The 21,072-nt window shown below is 44.7% G+C and overlaps 1 protein-coding gene across 1 annotated transcript in view; it reads left to right on the top strand.

Moving 5' to 3' along the window:
- The first annotated feature begins 945 nt into the window (after window positions 1–945).
- The window catches only part of LOC142571835 (gonadotropin-releasing hormone receptor-like), a 60,979-nt gene continuing 40,852 nt past the window's right edge, over window positions 946–21,072 (top strand). The window contains exon 1 of the mRNA XM_075680478.1: window positions 946–1,033. The gene's annotated coding sequence lies outside the window, so the exon portion shown is untranslated. The remainder of the gene's footprint in view (window positions 1,034–21,072) is intronic.

Raw genomic sequence — 21,072 nt, 5'->3', positions numbered from 1 at the left:
GACGAAGATGAAACAAAGATAACATCATCGCATGTTTGAAGAACTGCAAACACATTCAGTAAAATGTACGTTTTTAAAAGAATACAACGCCTCCACTGAAAAAAAAGTAAAAAAAAGAGGAAACTGGCAAACCTATTGTGCGTGTTCTGCTTCTTCTAACTCCACGCTTCTTTTTGTTTCGCTGCAAAATGTGGCAAGTTAGGCCGCAGAAGGCCCGGCTATCACAAAATCCTCGCTAAGGAATAATGCCAAAGAAGATAAATAAAAAGCTAATATTTCAAGGCACTGTCAAAACAACTTTATAACGAAATATTAAGACATTAGCATGGCTAGCCCGTGGATACCGTAAAAGAAAGAAAAGTAAAGAGAACCAGAAAAAGAAAGGTTATAAAATACAGAAACATACATTGGATAAGCGATAGAAAGTTAAAAATGCAAATCCATGTTATACCGCTGGCAGAGGATTTATCAAGTGCTCTTAACTCGCGCTCCAGCTGCTCAAGAACGAAAAAGAAAGAAAATGAAAGGAAAAGCTGCTTGCGTGATTGAACGCCATCTCGGGTATACACCGCGTCGTCGTCCGTGCGGCCAATGCCACCGCTCTCAATTTCATACGCGACGAAGAAAGTTGCGACAGCCTTCCACTGAGTTCGGTTCCTACAAAGAAAAAAAAAAGCTCCTTGGGATCGTCGCAGCAGGAGCGGGAGTTGTAAGAGGTTTGAGAGGAACGCTAGAAAAGGTGCACTAAAATGTATCGCAACGCGGAGGACGCCAGTTCAACCGCACCGTTGGAAGCGGAAGAGTTTGGGGGAGAGCGAAAGTTGGGGCGTGTGGGCGTACAAAGGGGGAGGGGAGAGGTGGAAAGAAGGAGGCAGAGAGGGCGTGACGGCCACCGCCTGTGGCGTCACCTATACCTTGCCTTCGACAGAGAGCGGCGCGCGTGAAGTTCCATCGAGTGTGGCTGCCTGCGCACTCGGGCGCCTGCGTCGTCCCCGGGCGCGCCTCGCTTTTTCGGATTACGGTCGTCAATTGGGTGAGTGTTGTTGCGCCTCGTGCGCGCTCTCCGCCACGCGTGCGTTGGCGCGCGTTTCTCTTGATCATTTGCATACGCCAAGCCTTTCTCCGGGAACGAGACGTACGCATGTCCGTAGGATTTGGTTATTATTCGTCGTAAATTCAATATACACTGAGGACATGAAAACTCCCGGGAAAATTTTTTTTTAAGTGTGCATATTTTGCGGACACTTCTTAAGCAATAGCTTCGTTTCCTGCGCGTAACGCGATGCAGGACACAGATTGCGACTTTTGCCCCAAGGAACCTGTGGCTGCATTTGGAGCTCGTACCGAGAGCACCTCGTCGGAAATGCAGTGTGGGGCGAACATTGCATTTCCTCGACATTTTTGTTAAAAATTAAATTATGGGGTTTTACGTGCCAAAACCACTTTCTGATTATGAGGCACGCCGCAGTGGAGCACTCCGGAAATTTCGACCACCTAGGGTTCCTTAACGTGCACTTGAATCTAAGTACATGGGTGTTTTCGCATTTCGCCCCCATCGAAATGCGGCCGCCGTGGCCGGGATTCGATTCCGCGACCTCGTGCTCAGCAGCCTAACACCATATCTACTGAGCAACCACGGCGGGTACTCGACATTTGTACTGTGATGCCACCGCACCTGGGGATTTTGCGTCAGTTTTCTCTTTGAACGAGTTTGACAAGAAAAAAAAAAAAACGAATCGTGCGCCAGACTTCTTCCTCGTCCTCTCTTCCTGACCTAATCAAACAAATCACGTTTGCTGTCTTGCAATTCAGCATTGGAGGCCATTTAGCCAAATATTCCGAACTCATAGCTAAAACTCAGTTAGAAAAGAAAATTGGGTGTTGCCTCTTACTGTCTATAACGGGTGAAGGGTTGGTTAAGGTTTATATACGCATGCAGCCATAACTCAAGGCAATATTGGGTTGTTTAAGTTGGTTTCAAGGAAACTGTTTGCCTCTTTCTCGAAGTGCTAACCTTTCTGAAGACTTTCGAAGAGAACGATGAACAGGCTACGAGCGAAAGCACGTATCCGCTGCGTATTTAGAGTTCAGTTTCAGTTCGTTGCATGTGGTATAGTTACAAAATATGTATTTTTATTTAAAGAAAGGTCCCAGTGTAAATAGACTGCAAAGAATACCTCCTTTTTCTATAGCTTATAATAAAAAACCTAAATATGCACCAGCTATACTAACTACAAAACACGGGGCATTTCTGGGGTCAGTTGGAAATACGAAAATATATTTTTATAACCGAAAAATATTATTGTTAAAAACGGTAACCGGTGGAATGGCTGCGTCACCTGAAAAAGTTTACGGAAGTTTGGCTTAAATTTCAAAAGTAACACATCAAAAGCGCTGTTTCGGAAGTTCAAGCCTCATGGGCAGTCAGCTCCCGCTGTTAATTCCTTCTTAAACACGAAACAATTTTCCCAGAATAGGCGTATTCTTTAAACTTGTCGAGTTACAGTAGACGTCATGTCTCGCCTGTGATATTACCAAGCTTCAAAGCTCACTTATAATGCAGTTCTTATTTATGTATTCTTTATTGATTTATTTAATTATTTATTTATTCATTCATTAAATTGACTTCACGGGCTCTAGAGTTTGGAGCATTGCGTGAGGGGGAATAGAGCAAAGGAAAAAAAAAGGCGTAGATTGCACACATCACAGAACTTTGCGCTGAAATGTTCAACCGCTAAAATTATCTCCGTGGTGTCCGGTCGCAACAAGCGCCATCTGAACCAAATCTTCAATTGTTTCCCTCTGAAAAGCTGCCATTTAAACCTCGGTGCTTGTGGACTTCATAGAAGGGACGTCCAGTCATTCAGTCGCGACGCGAATGTATACTTTGATATCGCATTTGTCTTCTATACAGCTAATTTCCGTTAGCTAAAATGCAGTGGTGCAGTTGGGCTGGCCTGGTTTCCCCTTCAATCACAGTTAAATGTTCCTGCGACTGCCGTCGCACCCAGCACAGGCTTAGAAACTGCAAGGCCATTTTCCTGTAGCGAGGAGATTGCTGTCACACGAAATCAACACTTTGAGTGCATTACAGATGTGCAACGTCCCGAAGTTGTCCGCGCACAGACAAGCGCGGGTTCAAGAAGGCGCTTTTGGCATTCTAGGAAGACATTGGGCTTGGGCAGTGGCAAGGGCAGGAACATTATTTAAACGAAAGGATAGCGCAAAACCGATAATCAGAAATAAGGCAAGGGAGACGATAGCACCTGTCACATAAACTTTGTCCATGTCCTTCTTTTTCTTTATTTTTTTCTCCTAAGCTCCAGTTATAAAGGAACTAGCCCTGAACTGCGTATTAGGCAGAAAAATGTTGTTATGGAGCTCAGATGGTGGATATGCCACCAAGGCTTTCGAAAGTTGAGAACGACTTCTATAACTAGAACAGCAACAATAACGTAACCACATCATTCGAAGAAGTTCATCCGCGGGAACCTACGCAGTGAATCTGCCAGCAGGGCGTTTTCGACACGTCCGAAGCTGCTGCCTTCATCCTTGCTGCAAAGTTTGACGCAGGTAACTACCACGTGGCAATCACTTCTGTGGTATTTCATAACAATTTACCCATTTTGTATGTACACCATCTTGTTGGAACATGCCTTTTCTTGGCCTCTTCCTTATCGCGAACGCTCTAATGCATCGACCATTTATGTCCAAAGTCATTGGGCGAGTAGAAAAAAAATAATAACAATAATGACACTGTGCACGCACAGGCGAGAGAAGTTCTAGAAAATCGGGCAAGGTTATGTCTGCCTGAAGTCAACAAAATTACTTCAACTATGCGGCGAAATTTGAAAACTATGCGGCTGATGTGTGAAACACCTGTGGCGTTTTCAGAGAGCTAGCCGTTCTTGCGGAAATGCTCGGCTACACATCTTTGCGGAGCTCTCTATATGGTTTGAGTTACAGTAGACCATATTGAGATCTTTCTGACACCATGCCTCAATTTGAGCTTGCTTGTTGTACCGATGGTAAGCGCTAGCAAAACAAAGCGTGTTTGCAGATATATAAGTGTTATTTTGAACGTGTGTGGTATGGACCTGTAAAACATTAGTAAAATATATCACATACTAGCGTACCGTTCTTTTAGACTTCTTGCGTATTCAACTGAAGTGGACATTCCAGGAGCGAAGGTTCGATACCTAATTAGCGAGATTATTGAGATAAAATCCTAATTGGCAAACTATGCGCATTTTTTCGCAGAACATATTTAGCAGGATGAGGACGTATCACTTTATTTAATATAACCGTTCATGTGGACTGGATGTCCTTCGATATATTTCGCCGCTCTCGCTAAAAGAACCGCAAATGCTACGCAGCAGGCTTTTGTATATACCAAAACGAATGCATATTTGTTGTTGCTGAAGCTTCTGTTATCCCTGACGGGTAAGTCAAATGAGCACAAAAGAAAGAAAGAAAAAAGAACGGGAAGAAATAAACAAGCACGCGCAGAACGTGTAGAAAAGAACTGTCCGACGACTCTGAAGTAAATTGATTGTTTTTCATTTTTAATGGAAGAAGAGATAGCAACGCTTATCATCATCCCTAACCTCTCGATTGCTGACCAGAATTATTCACGATTATGGGGAATAGATTTAAGCGAAGAAACGGGGCTTTTGATCGGGAGAAATTCAGAGATGACTGACACGACCACCCGTGTCTGTCGTCTGTGTCTTGTTCAAAAGCGCTATTCCTTCACTAAAGTATGCAGTGACCGATCCAAGTTAGCACAATGTTGGAAATAGATTTTCGTGGTTGCACTCCACATATCAATTTGGTTGCTTGCAACATAACGATTAGTAATGCGTAACACAAACACAAGTGACGTATACAGTCCCAAGGACATGCCAGTTCTGCCTTTTCTCTTTCTACAAAGAATATAAACCATACGCGGAGCCGACATGACCAGTTTAGTTTCTTTTTAGGCTGCACGCTTCTTCCGTTAGAAGCATTTCTGAAGCATCTGCTCGATGTCCACACTATAGACCCGCGCATCCATGAACCGACCAAGCTCCTCATTCTGCCGTGTTGTTTCGTTTTCCTTTTTTTTTCGCTCTTTGTTGATTGGCTAACATGTTTTGTTGCAAATGAAATCGGTTGCTTGGTTCGCCCCGCTTGATAAGACGAAGGCAAAAATTGAAATGAAACGTTGCCACGTCCAACATCCCAAGAAACGTGTACCCCTATTACAACCGAGGCAGAAGAAAGGCAAGAGCCGAGGCTCTTCTCCGTTCACTCGGTAGGGAGAGAAACGCACGCTTTGCCGACGCAGCCGGATATCCGAACGGCCAGAAACACACCGCCGTAGTCATAGACACAGACTCCAAAATGAGAATCTCATGCAGCGTATACACCAAACACTCGGAAATATAGCGGAGGAAATAGCCATCGCGGTGGCCCTCACAGATCAGGAATGCGAAGTCGTACTAAGCGACTCGCAAACGGCAGTAAAGAACTACGCCAAAGGTTGAATTTCCAAGGAAGCCCTGACCATTCTGGCCAAAGCGGGCAGATTCAAAACCGCGAGCTCGAGGATCATATGGTTCCCCGCGCACGTCACCACGAAAAAGCGACGCGCTCCCGAACCTAAACGAGGCGGCGCACCGGACGGCTCGAGACATGGCCCGCCGCGCCGAACAGGGCAACGCGTCTCGCACGATAGCCAACAATCCTCGCGCAGAACGGTACAGGATCACTAGATAGAATGACATAAACAATGCATATATAAACGCTAGATGGATATACCGACAGCCGAGTCCCAAATTAAACAGGAGGCAGGCCGTCACCTAGAGACAGCTCCAGACGAACATGTTCCCTAATCCGTTCCGTCTGAAACGTATCTTCCCAGATAAGCATCAAGACGACATGAGCAAATTGTGCCACGAAGGACCAGAAACACTCAAACACATGTTGGCGGCGCGCAACGTAGTATATATAGGAATGATGGCAGTTGCTCTGGAGACCCTGTCGTCGAGGTGGGCCGCCGCTCTGCGCAGCTCAGACGTCGGCATCCGGACGTGGGCAGTCCAGCAAGACCATGAGGCGGCCTTGAGGCAGAGCCTCGACGTTCGCCCGCGGGAGACCTAAGCCCGGGTCGCGTTAAACCTTGCCGGACGTTCAATATAAGTGGTATCCATCCATTCATTGCCATATAAGGGCGTGGTACTCTATTTAATAAACTCCCGTTTAGCAGGTTTGCACGAGAGTGCGAATAAACATTGTCTCGAGCTAAAGAAATGATGAAACAGGCGGCAGTCGCCTAACACTGCACGTTACGTGAAATAGGGCATGCGAGATCGCTTTGAACGCGCAATACAGAGTATCAGCATCTAATGTCTCTCGATATTTTACTCCGAAATAAAACACAGCTTTAGCGCACTCAAAGGCTTGAATGGAGCATTACGGTTCCAAAAATAGAAAGCGTGAACGTGAACTATTTCTAATGACTTTTCTTTACAATCTTTATTTCTTTAAAGCGAAGCTCTTAGGCGCCCGTAGCTGGGTTGATCGTCGGCGTCCCTCAGCGTAACCGGGCGAATGCGCTCGTGCCACTGCTCGCGCGTTCATCGCCGTCTTCTACCACAGCTGGCTCCGATGCCAGTCATCATGCCACTGCCCCTCCCTCTGTGAACGCGCTGATGGCACTGTCCTACAAAATTCCTTAGATCTAAAAAGTAGAACATCTAGGTACTTTATGGCCCACTGCCAGTACGCGCGGTGATTTCGGTCTCAAATTCTTTGCCTTCATTTATCGCGAAACGAAAACACGCGTCGAGCTGCGCTCACGTTTCTCACTAGGGAGCATCGTAATCGTCGAACATTTCTTTTTTTCAAGAAATGTGCGGTTTCCATTTGCCTGCATCACGCAATCTTCCTGGTTATTAGGTGAGGAATAAGTGCGATAGCGACATCCGATGTTACACGGCGCTGTGTTCTCTGCTGCAGACACCAATGTTTCAAATCGATTGGCATTGAAGAAAAAAGTGGATGGATGGATGGATGGATGGATGGATGGATGGATGGATGGATGGATTGATGGATCTTATGAGCTTCCCCTTTGGAAAGGGGCGGTAGGTTGCGTCACCAAGCTCTTGCTGTAATACTGCCTATTGTCCTCTCTAGGTTAAAAAAAGGAAAAGAAAAAAATCCACAATGAATTCTCATAACCAAAGTTTCTGACTCCCTACTGTGAACTTTCTTTTTGTACGTCTCGTTTTTTGCGGTTTCCCTACTTCCACTGATCTTCCAGTCGCCTCTTACAATCTCTATTGCGCACATGTTTACATTCCCCCTGTTCCCGCTGAACCCAAGGGCTTCAAGGAGGCCAGCCTAAATGGTCCGCTGGGCAGATATCTCCACATTCTAATAAAACATGCTCCATTGTTTTCCTAAAGCTTTACCGCAGCAAGCACATGCTTCTTCTTCTTTCATATATCTCGCTTTATAGGTGCGTGTTCTAAGGCATCCCGATCTCGCTTCGAAAAGTAATGAACTTCCCTTTGAGTTACCATAAATTGTTTCTTTCCTGATTTCGTTTTTTTCCCTCTTAAGTACTTACTCATCGCAAGCTTCTTTTCCTTTGCGGCCACCCATGAGATTGTTTCAACCTCTCTGACTTTCCGCTTGACGTTGCTTGTTGCTGTGTTGTTCACAGTACAGGCCGCATACTTGCTTGCACGCATCCTATAGTTCTTTTACTCTACTGTGAATCAATGTGTTTCCTGTACAAATATCTGAACACCATTTCAGCCCGTTTAGCTCCCTCCATATTCCTCAGTCGTTCTTCATAATCAATTTTACTGCGAACTTCCCTCACTTCAAAACTAGTCCAGCCCATATCTCCCTGCGCAGCTTCATTTGTAGTCTTCCCGTGAGAACTCAATGCGACGTGTCCCGCTGACCTTTCGTTGCAGTCTAATCCTGATTAGGCCCTTAATTTCAAGCAAGCAACCGCATTTCCAAATGTGAGTCCTGGAACCAATACACCTTTCCACATACCCCGGAGCACTTCGTACCTATTGTATCCCCATAGCGCTCTGTGTTTCATTATGGCTGCATTTCTCTTCCCCTTTACTGGTATAGTTTTTTCCTGTGTTTCCATATATCCATTGCCTTCATTTATCCGTATACCAAGATATTTATGTTCTTTTACTCGAGGTGTTTCCGGGCCCTGTATTGCCACTGTCTGTTCACTGTTTTCATTGAATACCATAACACCTGATTTCCTAACACTCAATTTTAAACCTAAATTGTTGCCTTCCTGTCCACAGATATATTAGCCAGACGTTGCAAATCACTTTGATTGTTAGCTAGCAGCACAATGTCGTCCGCATAAAACAAACCTGGAAGCTGCTGCTCTACTACTGTACCTGCTTGTTTGTATGAGAGATTAAACCCGATATTACTTCTTTCTGCCCTCTCCATCCTCACCATGTACATCATAAACAGCAGTGAGGATAAAGGGCACTTCTGCCTCAGTCCCTTGTTGATATCAACTTTCTCCTCGCTCCTCGTCTCTTACCATTTAACGCTAACGGCATTTTCTAGGTAAATCTCTCTCAAAAGCTGTGGACAATCGTTGCCTAAGCCTTCCGCTTCCAGAATATCCCGCAAAATCTTGCGATGTAGGTTGTCATACGCTCCTGTAATGTCTAAAAAGGACACATATCTGCTTTCTACTCATCATATTTCAATACATTGAGTGAAAACAAATAAGTTGTCATCCAAACGCCTGCCTAGTCTGAAACCATTCTGAAGTTCTCCCAAAATGTCATTATTCAATGCCCATACTTGCAACATTAATTTGATTGCCTGCATTGCTAACCTGCATATTACCGATGCAATGGTCAACGGTCTATGCAGGTGAATGTTATCTTTCTCCCCCTTATCTATATAAATTAATTCATTCTACCTTGTCGCCAACTGTCTGGTATTCTTCTATCTTTTAAAGTTTTTTACACTAATTTCACCAGAGGTTCCTTACTTTTTGTTCCTAGTTCATTAATCAGCCTAACGAGAACCTCGTCTAGCCTTGTGGCTCTGCGCTTATTAACTTTCTATTCGGCTTTCTTCTAGTTGAAATTTGTCGGCACCAGTTTCTTCTCCATCTGGTTCTCTTTCATGCTCTTTTTTCTTGAACTACAACCTCGTCACTGCCTTGGAAAGATTCGGCTGTTAGTTTTCGGATATAATTTATTGCCACTTTCCCTTCCAGTTTGTTTCCATCTTTGTCCAAGATATGTTGTATTATTGTTGAGTTCCTGCATAATAATTTTATGTAGTTCCAAAATATTCTAGGTGGGGCCTTCTTTTCTCACGTATTCCTGACAACCAACGTTCACTTTCATCTTTTATGTTTCCTTGCACCAGTATTTCAACCATACATTTTTTCTCCCGGTATATTTCCCATTTACTGGCCACTTCATCCTGCGGCAACTGCGTCTTCTTTGCCTGCCTGTGCTCTCGGGATGCTTTCTGTTGTTCGGCGATCGCTTCTTGTATCTCCCTCTTCCACCAGCTTTTCGGTTTCTTTTTTCCTTTCCAATGAACATGTTGTTTCTCTTTCCGTATTTCTGTCGTTATTACACTTAAAAGCTCACTATATTCCCATATTTTACTTGGCCATTTGCCACATTCTTTCTCGGCTCTCGTGAATATATTTGTTATTTGCTCAGCGTTCAAATTTGGACGGACCCGTTTGCACTTCCTGCAATCTTTCCCAACTATATATCCCATTTTCAAAATAATGCGTTTATAGTCATTCCCTATGCTGCTAAACCGTTCCTTGTCAGTTACCATTTCCTGTCAACTTATCAGGAATAATTTCTGTCATCACACAGTAATCAATGACTGTTTGCTGGTTTCCCACCTCCCACGTGATCTGTCTTTCACACTTAGGCCCTGTATTCATGATAAGTAGGTTATGTTGTTCACAAAGATCTAACATTGACTTTTAGTTGTTGTCGGTATAGCCATCTATATCCTGCATGGGGGCATTCATGTCACCTAATAGGATAATTTCGGCATCATTACCGAAGCACTTATCAGCACTTAGGCATTCCACTAACTCTTAATTCTTCTCTGTGCAATTATTTCCGGTCCACAAATACGCTAGGCCCAGAAAGTTTTCTTTCCACTCATTGTACCTGATAACCAAAGATGCTCTTGACATTTTGAATTTATTCTTTTCCTTTTGGCTTCCTGATGTATGAGCATTCCAACTCCCCCCCCCCCCCCTTTCCTTCAGACTTAGTTCTATTGCACCCTTTCGAAACATAATTCTCAATCACTGGCTGCTCTTCCGAGTCTCTTAAGGTGCGTTTCTTTAACCGCATACACCCCAATCTGTTCTCCATTTAACTGCTCCTCAATCTCTGCCCAATATTAGTTTCTTATGCCGCCCTTCATGTTTATGTGGCCTATTGCTTGGCGAGCTCTCTCTCTTGTTTTCCTTCTTTTTCTGTTATTGACGGCGATGCTATTCTGAGGTTCCCCTAGGGGACCTTCTTCATTACTACCTACTCTGGCCTCCTGAGCGCCCGTGTCGGCCCCCTAAAGAAGCAACAGGGTGGCCAAAAAGTCGCTAGCCCACTTCTCGTCCAAGCCTGTAATTGAAGTTGATCCCGTCTCATTCAAACCACCACACCTTCGCACTTCTGTGTTCACTTCGACAACCAGGAAACTTTTCTCTAGGCTCATTTTCCATATCGCCTCATTAGCAGCCACTACGGCTCTTTGTACGTGACTGTCGCGTACAGGCACCTCCGGCACCGTGCATACCACGATATGCAACTGAGGGGACAGCTCGCGCAAGTCGTCTACACCCTTCGCCAAGTGCTGGGCTAGTACTGTCCCTTTCCTGTTTAAGACGTCATTTAGCCCACCTGCTACTATGACAAGGTTGCGCACGTGGGCATTTCTGCAAGCTTTGCTATTGCTCGCGCCATGACAGAACCCAGTGTCCGCCTTAGAAATGTCCCTACCGCCGCTGTTTTATCGTCTTTCCCCCTCTCCACAATTGCTTCTGAGTACCTAACCAGGTTTGAGTCACCGGCAATAATCACCCTTTCACTCTCTCTTAACCAGCCGTGGTTGCTTAGGAGGATATGGTGTTTGGCTGCTAAGCCCGAGGTCGCGGGATCGAATCCTGGCCGCGGCGGCCGCATTTCGATGGGGGCGAAATGCAAAAACACCCGTGTACTTAGATTTATTTAGGTGCACGTTAAGGAACCCCAGGGGGTCGAAATTTCCAGAACGCCCCACTACGGCGTGCCTCATAATCACAAAGTGGTTTTGGCACGTCAACCACATAATTTTTACTCTCTGCTACTGGCGAGGCCTCTCCCTGCTTCCCTTTGCTATCCTTTTCTGTGTGATTTGGACTTGACAAGGGGCATTGATTTCTGTGTTCGTGCTTTTCCTTTGTGGCGGCCTCAAGGTAGATGCAGCTCTTCCAGCTACCCTTTCCCACGTTGCACGCATTCCACCTGATTTGCTTACACTGCCACGTCGGGAGACTGTATTCCATTGTCATGACCATTCTCTTTGGTAATGGCGGCACTGTTCAGCTTTTCCTCGGCTGCTTGAAGTCTTTTTTTCCAACGCTTTCCGTGCATCATCCTCCATATTTAGCTCATTTTTGAGCTGTTAGATCTGTTTCAGAAGCACATGGTCGAAATTCTCCATTTTCTTTAGCCTAGCATCGACATCACAGTGTCTGCCGATTGACGCAATTTCTTGTCCATTCTCATCCTTCCCCTCGGTCACATTGAAGGATCCTCCGCCCACTGCACGCCTTGCCACCTTTCTTGCCATGTGTTGCACTTAGCTTCTTCTAATGCAAACACCGAAGCTTTCAAAGCACGTGCCGTCTAGCAATAGCCGATACGCACAGTAACTAACTCCATAAAATGCCACAAAGTAATTATCTCCAATGTCTTAGAAGCAATAAATGCCGCACAGACTAAAGGTATGACACGTGTTCACACGTGTACAGCCGCGAGCAAACGTTCTAACTGTCCTACTAAAGCAATTAGTAAAGGTAGGGCGCAGAAGACGAGGACTCAAGAAGAACACAAACGAAAGGACCGACGCTGTCGTTCATGTTGTTCTTTAGTCGTGGTCGTCTGCGCCTTGCCTTTACTAATTCAAGCATGAACCAACTAGCCCAAGCAAGAGTTTTACTGAAGCAATATTATCGATACCAAAGCGCACACAGTAAAACCACTACAAGATATCAGCCTTTACAAAGGTTACAAAGACTTAAAGTTCACATGGTTGCACGTGTTGAAGCACGTGGCATTAGAGGACACTCTGATTATCCTGCAAAACCAAATATACACGAAACTCACCCGCGCACACGAGAAGGGAGACAAAAAGGAAAACTACCCAATTATTATTTAAAGGCTAAAAAATCCGCAAATCAATAACAAAAGCAAGCTCAGTGCATGCACAAGAAAACTTATGATTTTGTCGCCGCCACGGAGCCCTGAAAAAACACGTCCATACGCCACAATATCTCACAAATGCACAAATGCACAAACACAGTGATTTAATGGCGAAAAATTCCCTGTGACTCAAAAAGAAACAAAAGCACAGAGATCAACGGGCAACTCTCAGCTGCTTTCTAAATTTCGCGTATTGCACTGTGCTAAAAAGTCTTCACGAGGATTGCGCGTGGGTCAGCGAACAGACATTGTTTGTGTTGCGAATGTTGTGCATCTTCTTTCATAAACATAACACGATATGTTATCAAAAATACACGCAGATCCAACGCGCTCTAGTCATCTAGGAGACGCGAAGCTCTGTGCCAGCGCATAAACGAAATATCGAACTATGTTTATGAATTTTGCTTTCTATTGTGTTACTCATAACGGGCACATTCCCAGTGGCGGCATGCCCAATGACCTAAGAATTTGGTAGATCAAATTAAAAGAAAACAGCATCAAAGAAGTTTTTGAATATCATGGCTATAACTTAGATACTATCAACAGGTCAGAGTTGTTTAGAGACCGACATCACATGTACAAATTCTGTGTCGTGCTTTATCTTTTTTTATTGCGAAACCCAGAGGTGCACCAAGTGCCATTGTCGGTCAAGATTCCGGCCTACATATTAATCTACACGGCAAGAAACACGAAGACGGCACGCAAAATGCAGGGGAATGAACAAAAAAAAAACAACCCTTCGCTTTGAAAGTTCCCAGATTAATTTTTTTTTTATTGGGGCGTGAACAGACTTCACCGCACCACAGTTTCAGGGGTTGCGGCTTGCACCTCTCTGCTTTTGTTACACAAGGCACGATTCCAGCGCACCTCTTAGTCGCTTCTGAGCGTCGGTCGAAGAGAGTCACGTATTGGCGCCATGTTTTGCTTTTGTACGTGAGAATTGTCAGACTCCCATGAATCTTGATTCTCTTAATTAGTGTGAACAGGAGTTATGCGTGCCCCCGACACCTGGATATAGGTTTAGAACTTGCACGTGATCCTGAGAAGACCAGCCAATTACCAACAGCTCGCTGCTCTTGTCTTGCGGAGTTCACATCTTGGGCGACTGTATACGTGCTAGTGAGTACGTGTCCGAGCAGACAACTTGGGACACTGAATGCGCGAACTATCGTCGTCACTTTCGCAGAATAGATATATGACACTGGATAGGCGCAAGAATTGAAAAGCAGAACAACTGGCAAGAAGTGACGAAATCGGAAAAATAAAATCGAAGAAGTCGTCATTAGTACTGCGCAAGAGGTATAGAAGGGAAGGAAAATGGGACCACAGCGTGCCATGAGCGAAGCGTGAAGAGTAACAAAAATTGAAGAAAAAGTTGGCAACTGACAATTTAAGTAGGCTACAGAGGAACGATGAAGTCGGCAATAGAAACAGACAAATGAGGATGAAGTTAGGGGAACTATATGGGACTAGAGCTTGCGTTGAGTGAGGAATGTTGAGTTAACATAAATCTGACCATGAGGGAGAAAGGAAGCGAAGACACTGCAGCAAACAGCAAGAAAAGCTTCGCCTATCACCGATTCACGCACGTGAATATAATTCACCACATGTTATTCTTTCTCTGTGCACATGAATTCACTCTATCTGAATGCAATGAAGCGCATTTCAGACATGGCCGACTTCATTTCAGAGCCCTACGTTAAGCCATTGGCTACCACCAGGGCTGCCAGAAGTAGACGCGACCATCTAATAGAGACTACAGTTGGACAAGGCATTCACCGATGTGCATACCTTGTTCGCATAGGAATTACCAGCCCCGCGTCCTAGATGTAAACTCCTGCTGCGAGTAAGACACTATCAGGGACATTTTGTGCCAGTGACAGCAGTATTGTGCGAACAGGTGATCACTCACCGCTGGGCTGTACAAGTTGGACAACCAGTTTCTGATGCCGAGATACAACTCTTGTACATTCTGTCGGGCCATGGTGAAAACCAAAAACCATAAACCAATAAGTGTTATAAAGGGATACTAGCCTGGGAGTTTCAGAGCTTCACTTAGAAGAGAGGAATTTTAACGGTATCTTGAGAGGTTAGTCACGCGACAGGCTTGGCAAGCTGAGCGAAAGCGAAACTCAAAGAAAGGAGGGGAAACAAAAAGAAAATAATGCACACGCACACAACATACATGCTCGCTAGACGCACTTGCACAATAGTTTCCAGCGTCTAATTTAGGTCTGCATCGCGAACCTGCATCAGTGCCAGACACTGTCATGCTCCAAGAACGTCCCGTAGATCAAAGAGTGCGTCATGTCGCGTGTTTAGAGCGTTCCTCAAGACATCCCTTGAAGTTGTAAAATGTCTGCTAATAAAAATGGAGTGGCCCAAGTCCTCGTCATTACCGCAGGCCGGACACATTGGCTTTCTGAACAAATCAATTTTAATCAGTGTCTCATGTAAGCGAGATTCAATGTTATATCAAAAAGAAAACATCGGCTTTGCTGTCTTCTATACAAGAATGTAATGCGCACTTCGTGCTTAAGTTTGTCACTGGATGAGAATTCCCATAATTTAACAAGGCAATTACCAGTGGTGGCGGGCTACAAATGAGCGTGCTTTTTAAGGCCGAACTGCATTTACAATGAATAAAAGACAGCACATGCTTTTTACAGTCAGACTCCCCTCTCTATGGTTTCTACGCATTCAGTTGCAAGTGAAGCACTAGAAGTGCTTTCTGTGGCTGAAAATATCCTCAAATATGCTTGCGCAGTTGATATTTGATATTGTTCATATTTACAGGTACATTCGTACAGAAAAAAAGACGAACAAGCAATGGTTGAAGAAATACATTTATTATCATAAATGTGGCAATGGGGGGGGGGGCAGTTTTCTCGAAGTATAAGCTTCGAGCTCGTCATAGCAGCGTCTAGCGTAGTATAGCGACTTGCAAGTTGTAACAAAATTTTAGTTTTTAGAAATTGATCCTATGAGCTGTCGCATAGGTAGAAAAATGATCAAGTCTCTGAGCAGACTCGGACACAAATAATGTAAGTGCATTAATTTATGGAATAGCGCTGCATTATAATCGCCCGCTCGGCAAAGCACTGGCAGCACTCATTGGAAGTAATGGCTTGCTGCCATTTCGCAAAGTATATTACTACATGCGCAGACCTAGACACTAACGACTCGCGACAGAGGGTCGTTCAGTATCGGCTAGCCGCGCCCGAGCTTTAGACTCCTGGTTAGGACCATGGCCCACGCTAACGTGACGTGCTTACATTACAATGGCTTACATTCAGCACGACAGCAGCTCGTACAGGGGCCCGCACGGTTATATATTAGCGGGTGAAAGGAAGCCTCGTGGCACCCTTCACATTTTCCACCTCCTTCCCCTCATTCACTCATGGTCGACTTTTCCTATAGAGCAGCTGCCACCAAAGACTCGGACACTCCAGAATAGAGTCCAACCATATTAACGATTTATCGTTACTAACCAGCAGATGCGACACTGTTGCAGATCGCGTGCCTTTCCAATATGCTCTGCATGTGGCCTCGAGCTATGATGCAAGAAAATACACCACATGACATTTCAGCGGCTTCCAAGTTTTTGGGCTTCATGGATAATGAACACTCCGATAACGCTGCCCGGACCATCAGCATACTTCGAAGGCTAGCACGAGGTATCACGTCATCCGCTTGGAACACCACCAGTTTTCAAGGCAACGGTCTGCACCACCTGGACTCTTCTGTCCGCTTTCGCATCCGAGATGGATTATGTTGACGAGACGCTACTCTGCTTTATCGAATATGGCTAGGAGTGGCTTTTACGAAGTATTCTGATTTCCGACTCGCATGGGCCGACAACGCCATGTGTGACAACTATGGTAGTGATTAGACTATTTGGCTCGTTCCGTGTGACTGTCGTCGCTACAATCTACAAGGACGAGCGCAATCGCAATAGCACGCATTGATCAAAAACCGTTATCAGAGGAAATCATTTTAGGAGGGCGACCTGACAAAGCACCGTGGTTGAGGACGGCGAGGGCACTTCTGCACGCTTTAAGGTAAGCAGACCTGCACAAGCAGATGTAGCCTGAATTGGTATTCGTGTTACTACAACTGCTACCGGGCCGTGATAGTCTGTGGTGATAGTGACCGCCTGTGAGTTTGTGTTTCTGTTCCCTTTCCCTTTCTATGTACTTTACTATATCTTTATATTCCCCACTGTTATGTGGCAAACCAGATTACTCCGTCAGGTTAAGCTCTCTTCCTTTCCCTTTTCTTCACATTCTCTTTCATCGCCACTGGCATCACGACCGGGCAACGTGCTGATAGGCCCCACCAGGGAGCAGCGTAACGGGGACAGTGCAGAGCGGTGAAAGCTATGCATCAGACATGACCGGAACATTAGGCAATTGACCTTTACTGTAACGACCTTGTCTTCCTACTTGCACGGCAACCGCTGTGCGGCATTTTGTCTATGTCACTGGCCCAGTGTGGCGAGTGCGCGCCCGAAGTAACGTGTTAGCTGGAGGCGTAAAAAGTAACAATAAAAATGCAAATTAATTGGTATATCTCTGTCTGTCTGTCTGTCTGTCTGTCTGTCTGTCTGTCTGTCCGTCCGTCCGTCCGTCTGTCCGTCCGTCCGTCCGTCTGCCTGGCAAAAGCTTTTAAGTAATCAAGTAAGGTAATCGCTTTCAGAGCGTCCGTCCGTCCGTCCGTCTGTCTGGTAAAAGCATTTAAGTAATCAAGTAAGGTAACCGCTTTCAGAGATCACTTGAGTTTACATAACTATTTATTCAAGCAGATGAGGCAGCCCAAGGCCTCAATAGGTGAGACCAAACAAGCGTTCATTCCCACAAACTCAAAATGGCCTACACGAACTACTTCAACCGCAAAATCCAACTGATGGACTCGCCAATGTGCTGTGTGTGACGCCCTTGATTACTGGAGACATGTTCTGTGCGGCTGCTGCCGCTACTTATCAGACACCCGCCGTGGTTGCTCAGTGGCTATGGTGTTGGGCTGCTGACCACGAGGCTGCGGGATCGAATCCCGGCCACGGCGGCCGTATTTCGATGGAGGCGAAATGCGAAAACACCCGTGTACTTAGATTTAGGTGCACGTTAAAGAACCCCAGGTGGTCAAAATTTCCGGAGTCCTCCCCTACGGCGTGCCTCATAATCAGAAAGTGGTTTTGGCACGTAAAACCCCATAATTTAATTTTTTACTTATCAGACAGGCAGTCTTTAAACGTGGCACTACACTTGTAATGGGACTCGAGCTTGGAAGTTGGAACAGCGGCAAATTATCGGTCCATGGCAAAGCACCATCTACACGTTACGCGCCCCTATAGTACTGCTGATATTCATTAAGGCCACATGACCTAAGGAAACTCTGTGAAAAGTATCTCTATTATGTACGTCTGTGGGTAAAACTGTATTTTCTCTCTGTGAGTTTATGGCTGCACTGTGCATATCTATAAATAACACTGAACACCTGAAGTAGCATACCACGCGGTCACCCTGGCTAACATGTCTACTATATTATTAAAGCTTGTATCTCACTTCTCCGATATCTAACTTTAGGACTTACATCGAATCCACCCAAGAGACCAAATTAAGGAAAAAAGTTAGTCCTATATAAATGTACGTCTCCCTAATTTCAATGCGTGGTGGTAGCACATACCGAAAAAACAATGGCAACTATCACTGATATGAACAACGAAGCTTATTAGTGTTTATCACTGCCCATACATAGGGTATGTGTGCCAATAACGGAGTTGAATGTAATCGCTTTGAGTGGCGAGCTTAGTTAACATAAATATTTATTCAAGCTAATGATTCATGATCTCCATCCTTTGGGCTGACATTGAATCCCCCCAAGAGCACCTTAGAAAAAACAAAAAGTAATGCTGATAAACACCCACAAGTATTGGCAGGGCGTAACACTAGAACTAAAAAAGCTTATATTGTAATAACTGGCAACATTAATCCGATTGCTGTATGTGCTTTGACCACGTACCTTATGGTTAGTCAATGTCCATTAAGTGAAGAAAAAAGCTTTGAACGAAACTAATCGCCACGTTATTGCGGCGGTCTAACTGTGTTAATTTAGCCGCGCAGAGTTAGCTCGCTTAGTAATGAACGGAAAAATAGGGTCGAAATTCCTTTCTTCCTAAACGACCATTCTTAATTTTCATTCAGAGACAATACCATTATTGCACAATCAGTAGCCAGAACTCTCCATCCGTGCAGATACTTATAATCCTGTAACAGCAAAAGGATGCATTTTAGTTCTTCTGCTAGCAAAACCGTTAAGGCTGCAGCTCGTGAAGGCTGAGCGAAATACGACTACTGCTATGCTGGTGCATATATAGTGCGGCGTTTGGTGGTTTCGCATAGCGAAAGATACAAGTGTTTAATGAAATTGATACCCTAAATTATTTAGAGTAATGGCCTAAACTTATTTCTTGCTTCTTGCTCGAACATTTGGAATAATATGCATACAGCTTATTTAAACCATTATTTGTACGCGCCTTATTGAACTTAAACGGAGAAGCTTCTTGTCCGATGCAATGCATACGCTGGATTTGTGAGGCAAGTGGTCTAGACGTATTCGAAAACTTCGTGGCGTTGTGATAGTTCGTTATCTTCAGAAAAGGCGTGTTGGGTGCATTTTGCGCGTAACATACTTACTTCTGATCCTACACGTATTCTATTGTGCAATGTGCGCGCACAACTAGTTAAACATCGTAGGATCCTTTAGCCTTGGTCAAGTGAGCTGCCAACGCTCCACTGTAATAGCAAGCCCTGCGTTGCGCTGCTAGAGAATTGTAAGAAACTATTTCCAGGTTTTGTAGAAAAATTTTCAGGACGCTCAAGCTTCGCCTTTAAGAGTCGAATGTGGTAGCATTAAAGCATTTCTGACTGCTTCTCAACTTCCCGGCAACTGCAGCTTATGTAACCGTAATGTTTACCGGGAAACGCTGGCGGCGAACGCTATGCACGAAGGCGAGCTTTGTTGTAGGAACACCCTCTCTTGGGTGGGCTGATCCTCGAGGTAGTGCACAGCCGCCCCCCCCCCCCAAAAAAAAATAGAAACTAAATCATTTTCAGTTTTCTTTTACTTGTTTGTGTTTTTGATATTTACTTCTGAGAAGATTTAACGTAAACTGCATGTTCTGTCGGTGTTTTGTTTCATGACATTTGTTCGTGCGTTGTCATTCTCGATATTCCGAGGAATAGCTTTGTCACTGACATAAGACAAGGTATGAACAACTTTCGGGATAGAATGGTGTGGCAATATAACTCGCATATGCCGCGTGTCATATAGCAAGGTGCGGCATATACATCTACCTGAACATATACAGCAATTTTCGCTCATGGGATGCCTACGCCGACACCTCATTTTCTGCGACACAGCGCCCTTAATGTAATCGCGTTAAATGTGGATGGATGAAATTCGCCAATCATTACGGGCGCTCCGGCATATAGCACGATTCAGGATAATGAGCCGTAAAATTTTCAGGTCGTGCTAAATAAAAACCTAAATAAGCCTTCAGTGCACCACAGATTTTTGTCGATACAATCTGGAAAGAAAGAAATTACAGGTAACAGCTTTTCTTTGCTGTATTTCGGAGAGTTCCAAGATTCGTTGACCGAGCACGTTCACTGTACCTTTCTTCGCTTGCCTGTAACGTTCTATCGTAATGCTCATTTTAATCAAAGTTAATCTTCTCGGCAGTAATCACGCGTACGCAGGACCGATGCGAAAATCAATGCGTTTTATGGTGTCACATAAGGCAATGTTTCATATGGGGCATAGAAACAAGATTTTGTGATTGGCACTAAGGCCCTTGGAGCTACCAAAGAGATATGTCACGTAACCCAAGTAGTCACTGGGGAACCGGCTCTTGAAAAGAAAATGGCCAGACAAATAAAAACGGACTTCTAAGTAAAGACCTGCGGCTTTCCAATATCCATAAAAAGATAAGTATAATATCAGAGTATCTTATGGCCCATAGAACCATTGTGGCTGAAACTTTGAGGCTAGCAAGGACAATTAGGAGGGAGAGAGAACACATAAGAGAAAAGTGAAGACGTTCTAAGCTGAGCCCGGTCGGCTATACCCGGCAGTGGAGAAAGCGGAGAGGTAAGCACGTAACTAAGGAAGCACACAAAGAAAACCCAACTAACGATGGAACGTTAAGTTACAGACAGACGGTGGAATGAATTTGCGAAATAACAATGCTGATATTCTACTCGAATTTAAGAAGTGGAGTACGATTGGTCACATACATAGGTACTGGTACAGAAGATAATCAATGCCTTATTGGTATAACAATGTGTACAAGAAGAGGAGAGCCGTAGTGCGAGGATGCCAGATGATTAAATGGTGTAATAGGACGAGGAAATTTGCAGACAACGAATGGAGCCACCTGGCGCAAGTCAGGGCAATTGAACATTGCTGGGAGAGGCCCTTATTGTGTAGTGGATGTGAAATACGCTGATGATGGTGATGAGGGCTGTGGTAGTGATAAAGTAGGTGATGATGGTGTCACTACTATTAC

This window comes from Dermacentor variabilis, chromosome 2 (genome assembly GCF_050947875.1).
Source record: "Dermacentor variabilis isolate Ectoservices chromosome 2, ASM5094787v1, whole genome shotgun sequence".
NCBI classification, from domain to species: Eukaryota; Metazoa; Arthropoda; class Arachnida; order Ixodida; family Ixodidae; genus Dermacentor; species Dermacentor variabilis.
Note: the sequence above shows the minus strand (reverse complement) of the source record. Positions and strands in the feature narration are given on the sequence as shown.